Source organism: Triticum dicoccoides, chromosome 3B (assembly GCF_002162155.2).
Source record: "Triticum dicoccoides isolate Atlit2015 ecotype Zavitan chromosome 3B, WEW_v2.0, whole genome shotgun sequence".
Taxonomy (NCBI): Eukaryota; Viridiplantae; Streptophyta; class Magnoliopsida; order Poales; family Poaceae; genus Triticum; species Triticum dicoccoides.
The window spans coordinates 498115203-498127206 of NC_041385.1; the positions used below are offsets into that span (position 1 = coordinate 498115203).

General features: G+C 39.5%; 2 long non-coding RNA genes across 3 annotated transcripts; one reads left to right on the forward strand and one right to left on the reverse strand.

The window, feature by feature from the left end:
- Positions 1-2217: 2217 nt before the first annotated feature.
- LOC119281444 lies at positions 2218-5022 on the reverse strand. The gene is made up of 6 exons (XR_005138408.1): positions 4905-5022; positions 4079-4182; positions 3412-3525; positions 2746-2846; positions 2560-2613; positions 2218-2468 (listed from the first exon to the last, which is right to left on the reverse strand). It is a non-coding gene; the product is annotated as an uncharacterized LOC119281444 (long non-coding RNA).
- A 3090-nt stretch (positions 5023-8112) lies between these two features.
- Positions 8113-10014, forward strand: LOC119281445. 2 transcript variants are annotated; one of them, XR_005138410.1, is made up of 3 exons: positions 8113-8519; positions 8760-9136; positions 9782-10014. It is a non-coding gene; the product is annotated as an uncharacterized LOC119281445 (long non-coding RNA). The 2 variants fall into 2 exon arrangements; XR_005138409.1 differs by having other exon boundaries at positions 8113-9136.
- Positions 10015-12004: the final 1990 nt, after the last annotated feature.

Sequence of the window (12004 nt, forward strand, 5' to 3'; positions counted from 1 at the left end):
TACTTCTTCCTCCTATATATACCCACGTACCCCGAGAACATCAGAGGAGACGACGAAAAACTATTTCCACCACCGTAACCTTCTGTATCTGCGAGATCCCATCTTGGAGCCTTCGCCGACGCTCCGTCGGAGGCGGAATCGACCATGGAGGGCTTCTACATCAACACCATAGCCCCTCCGATGAGTTGTGAGTAGTTTACCACAGACCTTCGGGTCCATAGTTATTAGCTAGATGGATTCTTCTCTCTTTTTGGATCTCAATACCATGTTCTCCTCGATCTTCTTGGAAATCTATTTGATGTAACTCATTTTGCGGTGTGTTTGTCGAGATCCGATGAATTGTGGGTTTATGATCAAGTTTATCTATGAGAAATATTTGAATCTCCTCTGAATTCTTTTATGTGTGATTGAGTTATCTTTGCAAGTCTCTTTGAATTATCAGTTTGGTTTGGCCTACTAGATTGACCTTTCTTGCAATGGGAGAAGTGCTTAGATTTGGGTTCAATCTTGCTGTGTCCTTTCCCAGTGACAGCAGGGGCAGCAAGGCACGTATTGTATTGTTGCCATCGAGGATAAAAAGATGGGGTTTATATCATATTGCATGAGTTTATCCTTCTACATCATGTCATCTTTCTTAATGCGTTACTCTGTTCTTTATGAACTTAATACTCTAGATGCATGCTGGATAGCGGTCGATGTGTGGAGTAATAGTAGTAGATGCAGGCAGGAGTCGGTCTACTTGTCACGGACGTGATGCCGTTATACATGATCATGCCTAGATAATCTCATAATTATTCGCTTTTCTATCAATTGTTCGATAGTAATTTGTTCACCCACCGTAATACTTATGCTATCTTGAGAGAAGCCACTAGTGAAACCTATGGCCCCCGGGTCTATCTCGCATCATATAAGCTTTCAATCTACTTTTATTTGCATCTTTACTTTTCCAATATATATTATAAAATACCAAAAATATATTTATCTTATCATACTATCTCTATCAGATCTCACTTTCGCAAGTGGTCGTGAAGGGATTGGCAACCCCTTTATTGCGTTGGTTGCGAGTTCTTTATTTGTTTGTGTAGGTGCGTGGAACTTTTGAGGAGCCTCCTACTGGATTGATACCTTGGTTCTCAAAAACTGAGGGAAATACTCACGCTACTATTGCTGCATCACCCTTTCCTCTTCAAGAAAAACCAATGCAAGCTCAAGACATAGCAAGAAGGATTTCTGGCGTCGTTGCCGGGGAGTCAATACATACCAAGTACCCATCACAAACTCATCTCCCTCGCATTTACATTATTTTCCATTTGCCTCTCGTTTTCCTCTCCCCCACTTCACCCTTGCCGTTTTATTCGCCCTCTCTTTCCCAATCTCCTCTCTCTTTCGTTTGCCTTTTTGTTTGCTTGTGTGTTGGATTACTTGTCGCCATGGCGCAAGATAATATCAAATTGTGTGATTTCTCCAATACCAATAATAATGATTTCTTTAGTACTCCCATTGCTCCTCTTAATGATGTTGAGTCTTGTGAAATCAATACCGCTTTGCTGAATCACTACAACAGGACAGAGCTTTTGTAACACGGTGTTATGTTACTACATGACCAAAACAGTGTTACTAGCCCTAGTAGTAACACATTTTGAAATGTGTTCCATTAGACCGTGTTACTAAGAGGTGTCCGTTGTCACATATAGTAGGTGTTACAATAGATTAAAAATTGTGTTACATTTATGTTATAGTAACATGCATATTATGTGTTACCAACCGTACCCGTAACACATTTTTGCAACTATAGTAACACTCGTAGTAACATATTTTTTTTAAATATAGAACATTGTGGTAACATGTTTTTGTAACTATAGTAACACACTTGTAACACAATATCAAAATATCATAACACTATAATCTATAGTTGTCAATCACCTAGTAACATATCTATAGCTATAGTAACACCATCAGTAACACTACTATATTAGTATGGTGACATAATAATGTATTTCTTTTTTAGTTATTAACCACAAAATTAGGTAACCATTTATGTAATATACATTTATTTAATATAAAATCAATGCAATTGCTCAAACAGGTAATTATTATTATTTATTATTATGTTGCTTAGCACCATAAAAAAGATAGAGAAATTGAAGGACAACACATGCACAAATTAAAAATATCAATATATTTATTATATATAAGAGTGTAGGATACATATGCATTACAATAAACAAATACCAATATTATTGGTGCAACAGAATATCATTCATATCAATTTGACTATAGAGAACACAACTATGTAGAATATTACACCATAGCAGATGCATCAATTCGACCAAAGAAAAAGATCTTGGGAATGATATTACATTTTTCAATCTATCAATGTAAACTACAGGTATTGCTAAGTAAAATCTTCTTTGCTGCTTGATCCAGCCGAAGAATTCAGCTGCAACTCAATTATCCTTCTTTTGAATCTGTAAAAGAAAATTAAACCTTACAGTTATATGTGATTAAACGTATACAAATATAAATTCGAAATATGAAAGAAAAAATACTTTAACTTACAAAAGCTCAAGGCCATGCAATTAAGTATCCTGAAGCAAAAGCATCACCAATTCTCTGCAATAAGAAACTCCCCTTGCTAACTCCTCATTATCCAGAATAGGTTCATCCATGGCAAAGTTATAAAGAATATAAACATTCTATATGAATTATCAATGAGCGCGTCCATATGACTACATAAACATATACCTGGAAACCAGTAGCCAGCATTACAATGCCTTTAAGCAACATGGAACTGTTATTCATAAACCCTTGAGGCATCGACACTAACCGAGCTCCCCGCAAACATTCTGCAAGAGTAGAATGATAAATAACTCGACATAGAAATAGATGTACAACCACAAGCTACAAACTATAAGCATGCAGTATAAACAAATGTTCAACAGATTTGGAATTTAATGTATAACCTATTTTGCACATAATGTAATGACAGGTACTCCCACCGTTCCAAAATAGATGACTCAACTTTGTACTAACTTTAGTATAAAGCCGGGTCATCTATTTTGGAACGGAGGGAGTACTTGGTAAAAGGTCATGGTATCTTACATTTTACCTAAATAACAAAGTAACCAGGATGGGTACTTGGTAAACTGTGATGCTATCACCCATTGGATTATATCAAACTAGCAGATGAGATTGAGATACGAGAAATATAATAATTAATGTGGAAATGGACAGACAAGCATCTGCTGTATTTTCATAGTGATAATTGGGATATACTACACCAAAATGATCTTACATCTACTGTTGTACGGCCTGCAGAACCCTTACCAGGAAAAGCACTATGTATTACACCTAAATTCCCTGTCAGTAAAGTAGATATGCATATTGTTGTACGGCCTGCAGAACCCTTACCAGAAAAAGCACTATGTATTACACCTAAATTCCCTGTCAGCAAAGTAGATATCCATAGTGCTCTGCACAATCTCTGTTATGTGATCTGGGACACCATCTTCTCCAACATTGCCTCTGCATTAATTCATGGAATGACATGAGCACATAAGTATATTGAGTAGAAGAGTAAACTCATCAAAGGAACTCAAAGTAATGATACAAACTTTCTACAAGATACTTATATTCCTGAAAGGCATGCACCGGGCTAGCCTGAATCTGTGATACTTGCTTACTTGAATAATATGTGCTGGCTACGCTGAATCTGTGATACTTACTTTCCTGAAATATATGTGCTAGGCTAGACCAAATCTGTACCAGATTATTATCACTAGACGATCTAGAAATACACATATATACAACATTGATTGCGCTAAATCAATTGCATGCCCAATTAATTTAATTCTGAAATTGCTAATTGACTGGGAACAACAAGCAGCCAAGCAGCAATTATTCATGGGTATTGGGTAGAAAGCAGCAACAGCGCAAGTATTCAGTCAAATGAGCAGCCGGACACAAGATCTGTGAGCCACCCACAACAGACTCATTGTAAATCTGGGAAGAGCTTGCAAAAACTGAGTATAGTACATCTAGTAAATTTCCACGAGATTACACAAAAGCATGCACCCACTGTTTGATGTTCCAGGAGATGTCACAATATTCAGTCAGCTATCTTCAGGTAATGACAATGTCCACCGCAGGCCTTTCGGGCTTTTGACATTATTCACTCGGGTCCTGCTTAACAGGGATAAGTAGTAGTGTTAGTAACAGAACAATAAGTTGAGAAATGCATAGCTAGGTGAGGTGCACGCCTGCCTGTAATTCTAATTCTAAGTTGTGTCACTGGATAGTCTGGCCAGGTGAGGTGCACGCCTGCCTGTACATACACTGATCATGAATGGCATGCAGAACCTAGAAACAGATTTCCACTAGGCGTCGAGATAGCAACGACAGTGTATCTTACGCCTTACGCCCTAAATTAGCTGCCATCGTAGTTAGCTGCCAATATTCAAATCATGTGTTCCTGGTTAGATAATCAGGCGCCTGTTTACAGAACAGGGCGTCTTATAAGTACAGGGCACCTAAAACCAGATGAACACAATCTAATTCATCAGTATAAGTACTTGTTTACGAAACATGGCGTCTTTAAAATTTATAGAATAATTCCACTTGATCCAGTGCATACAATATTATTGTGATGCGGTCCACTAAGTTCACACCTGACGCACAAGAAACTAGTACTGTACATAGTAGAACACAGACACCCCAGAGTACCACTTAATCTCCAAATCACAAAACAATAACATACAGCTCTTGACCAGTTCCACTGCACAAGCCGATGGCTCCCTCACAAGCATTCAATCAAACGAGTAGCCGAGGGCAGCAGCCGGCAACTCGATGGATGAACTCCAATTCACAGAGATGAAGACATGAGAGGATGGTGGGTTTGAGGTTACCTGCCGTCTGGAGGAGAGGATGCTGGAGACTGAGGTCGCCAGTCCAGTCCAGGAGGCGGAGGTGGTGTCGAGTCCAGCGGCAGTGACGGCATTGAGCCCAGGCGGCGGCGGCGGCGGCGGAGATCTCGGAAGAGGCAGCGCGTTCGCTGCTGCTGGAAGCACCTCCGTTTGTGGAGAGCGTACGTGCGACCCCCTCGGATAGGTTTTCTATATGGGCCGAGGCTGTTTATGGGCTGAGCCGTATCCCTAGCCTATCACGCACGTATGCCAGCCGTGTCCTCGTTTCACCTAAAAAAATACATTTCTCCAAAAAAAAAAATCCTAAAAAACATGCATTTCTCCAAAAAAAATAAACAAACATGCCGTGTCCTTGTGTTTTTATGTTTTTTTAATTCAAAAAACATGGGATACTATAGGACATGCCTATGACGACGTATCATGGTGTGTCGCTGTATCCCACCTATCAGGACGGCGAGATGGCAGTTTTTGTCATATCAATGATTTCGTGGCACACAACATCAAAAACTGCAGCGGACAATAAAAAAAAGGGTGCATTTCCTACAAAAAGAAATATATAAGTGCAGCGTAATGGTGTGGCCTACCGCAATGGAGGAGGAGGGCGTGGAGTTGCCGGCGGTGGTTTTGTGTACCAGTCTGAGAGGGTGGCGGGGTGGCCGTCGTCGGGGTAGTAGTAGAAGAACTTGCCATTGATGTTCTCCTTCATGCGCAAGACACGGTCGAGGACGAGGTCATTAGAGGCGACGTTGGGTGAATGGAAGGTGGAGGAAGAGGAGGTGCGGCAAGGAAGCCCTCTCCCATATATAGGTACTCTCCGGCATTGTGGCCATGACCAAGAGAGTCAGTGGTTGATGGAGGCTAGCCTACTATCAATGACGATGATCACGACACCATGGTGGCACCACAACGCATGATCATGGTGCGGATCCTAGCAGGAACCCAATGGACCGAAACTACGGCTCCGCGTGCACGCCGACATCAGCAAGGTTCTCCTCTCCGACGACACAAGGCGATGCCGTGAAGGAGAATGCGAAGTGGGGATAGGCCAATTGGATTATGGATTGGACTTTATTTCATTTTTATTTAGTTTATATTGCTAAAAATATATTTAGTTAGAACTTATGTTGTTGGAAATGCCCTCAAAATTATCTTAAATAAAAATGTCACCAAGATCGAGGTTGTTTGTATGGTCAATAGGAATCTTTTGTATCATTTCAATCAAATTTAGTATGCAAATTATACAATACAATTACAAAATTAGTGGCATGTACTCATGAATAGCTTTGAATTACTTGTAAATACTAAGAACGTGTATGTACTCATGAATAGTGTACAACATGCAAGTGTGAGCACCCCTCCCATCGTGTGATCTAATCAAGCTAGCCATGACCAAAAACTATACCTTATTAGTCCATACTAATTGTTTACATGTCTATGAGTAAGGGTACCTATCTATGCGAGAGATTCATCAATTATGAAAGATAGGTTTTTCATAATTGAAGAATCATCTGATCGTATCACATCCCCCATAAATAGCTATGAAACTACCAAGCATTGCATCTATATAAAAGAACGCGCGAAAGCTCCATCAAAGCGGGGACATTCTAGAGAATCTATGCCCGTACTCTAGCTCAAAGTACATCGACGCAACATTATTTACAACCCTCGTCAAATGGTAGGACCAGGGGCTACTGACGGTGTCACGGGAAACCGGGTGCCCCGAGCACACTATAATTGTGTACCCTACCTAGCATGCAAGGGATCAAACCATAAATTTACTTGTGATGTGGTATGGTAATGTGGATTTACTATAAGCGTGAGATTATGATCTACTAGTTGATATAAAAAAACATTAAGGTTGAAGACGACTAGCTAGAACCATATGCATCCTTGGTCTGCTATCCCGGCAGCCAAATGGAGCATGCTTCTCTGCCCCGAGACAGTTAGCGGCACCCAGAACATCGGTGAAGGTTGTACTAACAACAGATGATTATGAACATTGGTAGCGATGGTCGGAGTAGACCCTGACGAAGCTATCATAGATGGTCTCGTCATTGTTGTGTCGACATAGCTCTCACCGGGATGAACACATATCAGTAAGTTCCCATGAAACCAACTTCCAACAAAAGGAGCCAATTTTGTTGTGCGCGAAGAACTGCTTGGTGGCATAGGATTGAATAATGAACATCTAAAGAAACCTTCAAAACCCTTGGAACGACAGATGCGAAAGGTTTGCACATCGGTCCAGTCTCCACCTTTGCTTGCACCTCCATGACGATAGAGAATAAGGGAGACGAGGCCAGCTACACCCATAGTTTAAGAAATCGACCATACCAGTAGTCGGATCTAAAATAGAATGCTGGGACTAACGTCTCTCCATGACGGGACTGTCAGTTAGGCCCTTTCACGAGATGTGTGATGCGTATGATGGACAAAGACAAGATGACCAATTTCGTGAACATAAACCTTTGTACATTGGAACATGATCCAACGTCCCAAGAGGTAGACAATTGACCTTGCATCGATCGACCACCCCTAGCGACGGCCTTGATTAAATGCTCTAAACCATCAATGCTACTAAACCAGGAGAAACTAGTGACGTAGAAAAAAACAAGGAAAAACTAGTTGACCAGACTATTTTTATTTTTATCTGATGAAACTGGCGAACCAAGCGACTTGCACTACTTCAAAGTTCAAATACATATGTTCAAAAAAAAAAAACAGTTCTAATACATTTTTTTTGAGACAAAAAGTTCTAATACATGATACAATTATGCTAAAAATATATATGAAAACCCCTATTTGGTAGGGTTCACGGCCCAATTGGAGTCCCTTTTTCCCCCACGAAGCAGCCCTATCGGGCGCTGCCGCCCCTTCCGCCGCCGCCCCTGCCTCGCCGCCAGGACCGCCCCTCCCTCGCCGACTCGCCGCCCGCGCAGCCGCACAACCGCACCTCCCCGTGTTGCCACTCCCGCATCCAGCCGTCCCGCGCGACCTCTGCTGGCGCCTGGGGGGAGGGTACGCCGCCGCCTGGTTCAAATCTGACCACCCTGCTCTAGTACAGCGCCTGCCAGACCTCCCTCCGCTTGGCCAGTCCAGGTGCAGCCAACCAGGACGACCAGGACGCCCGACGGTCACCTCTAGACCTCCCTCCGCTCCAGATCAGGACGCTCGGCCGACGCTGGCAAGATCTCTCTCTGCTCTTCTGTGCCTCCCCATTCTTCTATCAATGATCAATCTATCCTAGCATAAAGCATCCATATGTGATTTTTTTGAAGTACAGAATCAAACTGTGTTGTTTTTGCTGTCCTGATGAAAATTGTTGATAAATAATGAGAGGTATTGGAGAAAAGAATTAGATATTGGTATTGGTATTTGGTAATTACCATTTGTTTGATTGTTATCATATTTGCTATCCAGTACATGAAAACACGGTCATGAGAAATCATACACATAATTTACTATATCCAGTACATGAACAGTTGACCAGTGACATGATAACGATTTGTGTGATTGTTTGCCATTCTAACAAGTTACTCTAACAGTGCCACTCTACCAAAGTAACAAGGCCACATAGTCTTCTTTGAACTTCTAAAGGTATTAATTATGTACAGTTCTCTTATGCAAAATTGATAATTTTAGTATGCATGTAAGACCATATTGATCTATTTGTATGTGCTATTGTTAAATTAATCAGAACGTTGGCATTTCATATATGTTGCCACTTTTTTTTGGTGGACTGCCCTGTTTTGAAATCCACCACTGCATTGTTGTCAGATATGTTATTTTTGCCCCCTGTCACTCAAAGCAGTTACTATATTTATTTTTGTTACACAGTGTATCAATGGATTTAGAATCTATAAAGGAGCTATTGCTTTCTCCTAGACCAAGTGAGGAATGCTTGGCTGGTGTAGCTGGTTTTCTTGACTTTGCGTACATAGAGGGCAAGTCAAAGAATAATTTTAAGGCACGACTTGACCTGCAGGACATGAAAATCAGGCCAGAGCTACATCCTAAAAATAAACCTACTGACGAGTATTTTCTTCTAGCTGCTTCTTATACCATGTCAAAGAAAGAGAAGCATCAGTTTTTCAAAGTACTTCATGATATAAAAGTTCCAGATAGTTACTTGGGGAACTCAAAAAAACAGAAGGAACAGTTTTGCAAAGTACTTCGTGATATAAAAGTTCCAGACGGGTATTTGGAGGAATGAGGTCAGCCATTAAACATATAAACCCAACCTTTGCTTTTCTTTATTGCTTTAGAAGTTTCTCGTTTATATTTTCCATTGATTCTGCCATTGTGGATTAGATAACTTTGAGTACTTCATCCTTACAGTCCTGACAGTTACTTGGTTGAGGATATTATGCAAAATTTCATCCACGACTAAAATAATTCATTGTTAAGATATGTAGCAGTAGCTCTGTGCTTGGCCTCGTGCCTTTTACTTGCTTTCTAAAGCTCTGCAAGATGTTATGTTCTACTTGTTTTCTGAAGCTATATGAGATGGGATTCCCCTCTTAATAAAGATACATTTTTTCCTTGAGCTTCCGTTTCCTAGATATAAATGTTGTTTTGCTGGTGTATTTCACTCTGTCATGATGCACAATACTATTTTTGCTGGCCCTCTTGTGTTTCTGTCTAGTTTGTACGGTTAAGCATGTATGTGCCGGATCATACATGTTATCTGTACCTACAAATATGAACTTAGCGTTAACTAGGAAATCTCATGTTCTACCATAAAGCACTGAGTTAACAGTATATTATAATTACAGACCATATATGTATTGAATTTATCTTGACTCTTCTGACTTGTAATGAACTTCTGCTCAAGCACTTCATTGAATCTTATTTTTCAGGAAATTTTGCCAGCGGAGATTAGAAGGATTGTTCTAAAAGGGTGCATGAAGCTATGCGCTCTTTTAGGACATTTTTATGTCTGCATAGTTTTTGCTCTTCAAACATGAAGCTTGAAAAAAATACGAAACTTTGTACTGAGTTAAGCTTTATGTAAGACGGATTGTCATTGGAAATAGATAGACACATTTTTGTCAAAGAACTATTATGTCAAATTTACCATCTTTCAAACTAAGCTTATGTCTGTTTGAAATTGATGTTTTGGTTTATGTGGGATGTTTGTTTGGTGTCAGACCCTCGACGTCTGATTCAATGTTTTCTTCTTTGCTGTTGTGAACCATCCTTTGCGTGTGTGACTTCTGTGGCTTGCACTCGTATTTTTTTTTTTGGTACGGACGATTCTTGTGCTGTACTAGCTGGAGTGTGTGGGTGTTCTGAAAAATATATGTTTACTAGCACACGAACAACTTTCTTTTCTAGGTTTCATTCTAGTGCTACATTGGTCTACTAGATTGCTGATTAGTACTAAATTGTTTTCTTCTTATACAAACCCCGTTCAGTCAAGGTATGGAGTCGTGCCTTATTAGTTAAGGATGTGATTAGCATATTTTTAAGAGAAAAATGACTACATTCCAAGATTTTTTTCAAAAAATGGGCGTGATTAGCAAGTCATCCGACGCCTGTACAATAAAAATGATTACTTAGTATAGTTGTTTGCCTCAAGAAATATAAATATACTTTTTTACTTCACTTTATTTGGTGAACGTTCAGTTTTTCGTCATATACCATAACAACGAAAACTGAAAAAGGTATAGAAGTTCATACCATACCGAAACCAGAGACTATAAAAATCGTAAAATTTGTTTGGTTTGGTTTGTTTTTATTGATTTGGTTTTTAAATGCGCGGAATGATTCAATAGTGACAATAAAAGAATGTTTAAGTTACTTTTCTAAAAACATGAGCTCTTGCCAAATGAACCACTCATTATTGGTTCTAATTCATTCTGAAATCACAAATTGCACCTAGCCTTGTTGGTATTGGGCCGTTGGGCTTGCTTTGGCTCAAGGACAATGGTTCAATTCCTAGTTTACACATGATTTTCTTGATACTCACTGGTTTTTCGCTAAAAGACCGACTTACCTGAAAAATTGGACGAGGCCTCGGTTTCGGTTTTTCCCCCTCTGACCGTTGGTTCAGCCATGTTTTGGAAACTATGTTCAAAAGTTAAGCTCGCATCTGTTGTTGGTCTTCCACTCCTTCGCGAGTATTGTCGTCAAATACTTAATTTTATAAGGTCATTTTAAAGTGTGCATTTGGCATTTATGATCTTTGAGTCATCATAAAATTCATGTAAAATACGGCTAATAGGATAGTCATTGCAACCATACTCAATAGTTCAGTATTTACAACCAAACTATATTGTTTCTTCATATGACATTGACCAAAGAATGAAAACTATATTGCCAAAACAAAAACTTATTTATAGAAAAATCACGTTGACACGTGGGAACTATGTGTCAAGGTATTCATGATCTACGTATGCGGTTGATTTTAATTTTTCTATTTCCCCAATGTTAGAGCTTGTAACACAATATCAACACATGATTATACGTTAGTACACTACATTTGTAACATATACGCACCAACACATACTTATGTGTTACTCTGTGAATACCTAAGTAACACAATCTTACCAACATGAACTTATATGTTACTATGTCATTATCTCAGTAACACGTTTGGGGGTCTGGTACACTATGTGTTACTGCTTGTCGTGCAACACACAATGATGTGTTACTGTTATTTTCCTTGTCACACATTTTTCTATCTGTTACAAGATTGTGTTACTTAAAGTCTGTTTTGTTGTAGTGAATCTTGTTATGAAAGATCAATTCGCCGGCCTTCCTAGTGAAGATGCCGCTACCCATCTAAACAACTTTGTTGATTTGTGTGATATGCAAAAGAAGAAAGATACAGATAATGATATTGTTAAATTGAAGTTATTTCCGTTTTCACTTAGAGATCGTGCTAAAGTCTGGTTTTTGTCTTTGCCTAAAAATAGTATTGATTCTTGGAACAAGTGCAAAGATACTTTTATCTCTAAATATTTTCCTCCCGCTAAGATCATCGCTCTTGGGAACGATATTATGAATTTTAAACAACTTGATCATGATCATGTTGCCCAATCTTGGGAAAGAATGAAATTGATGATTCACAATTGCCC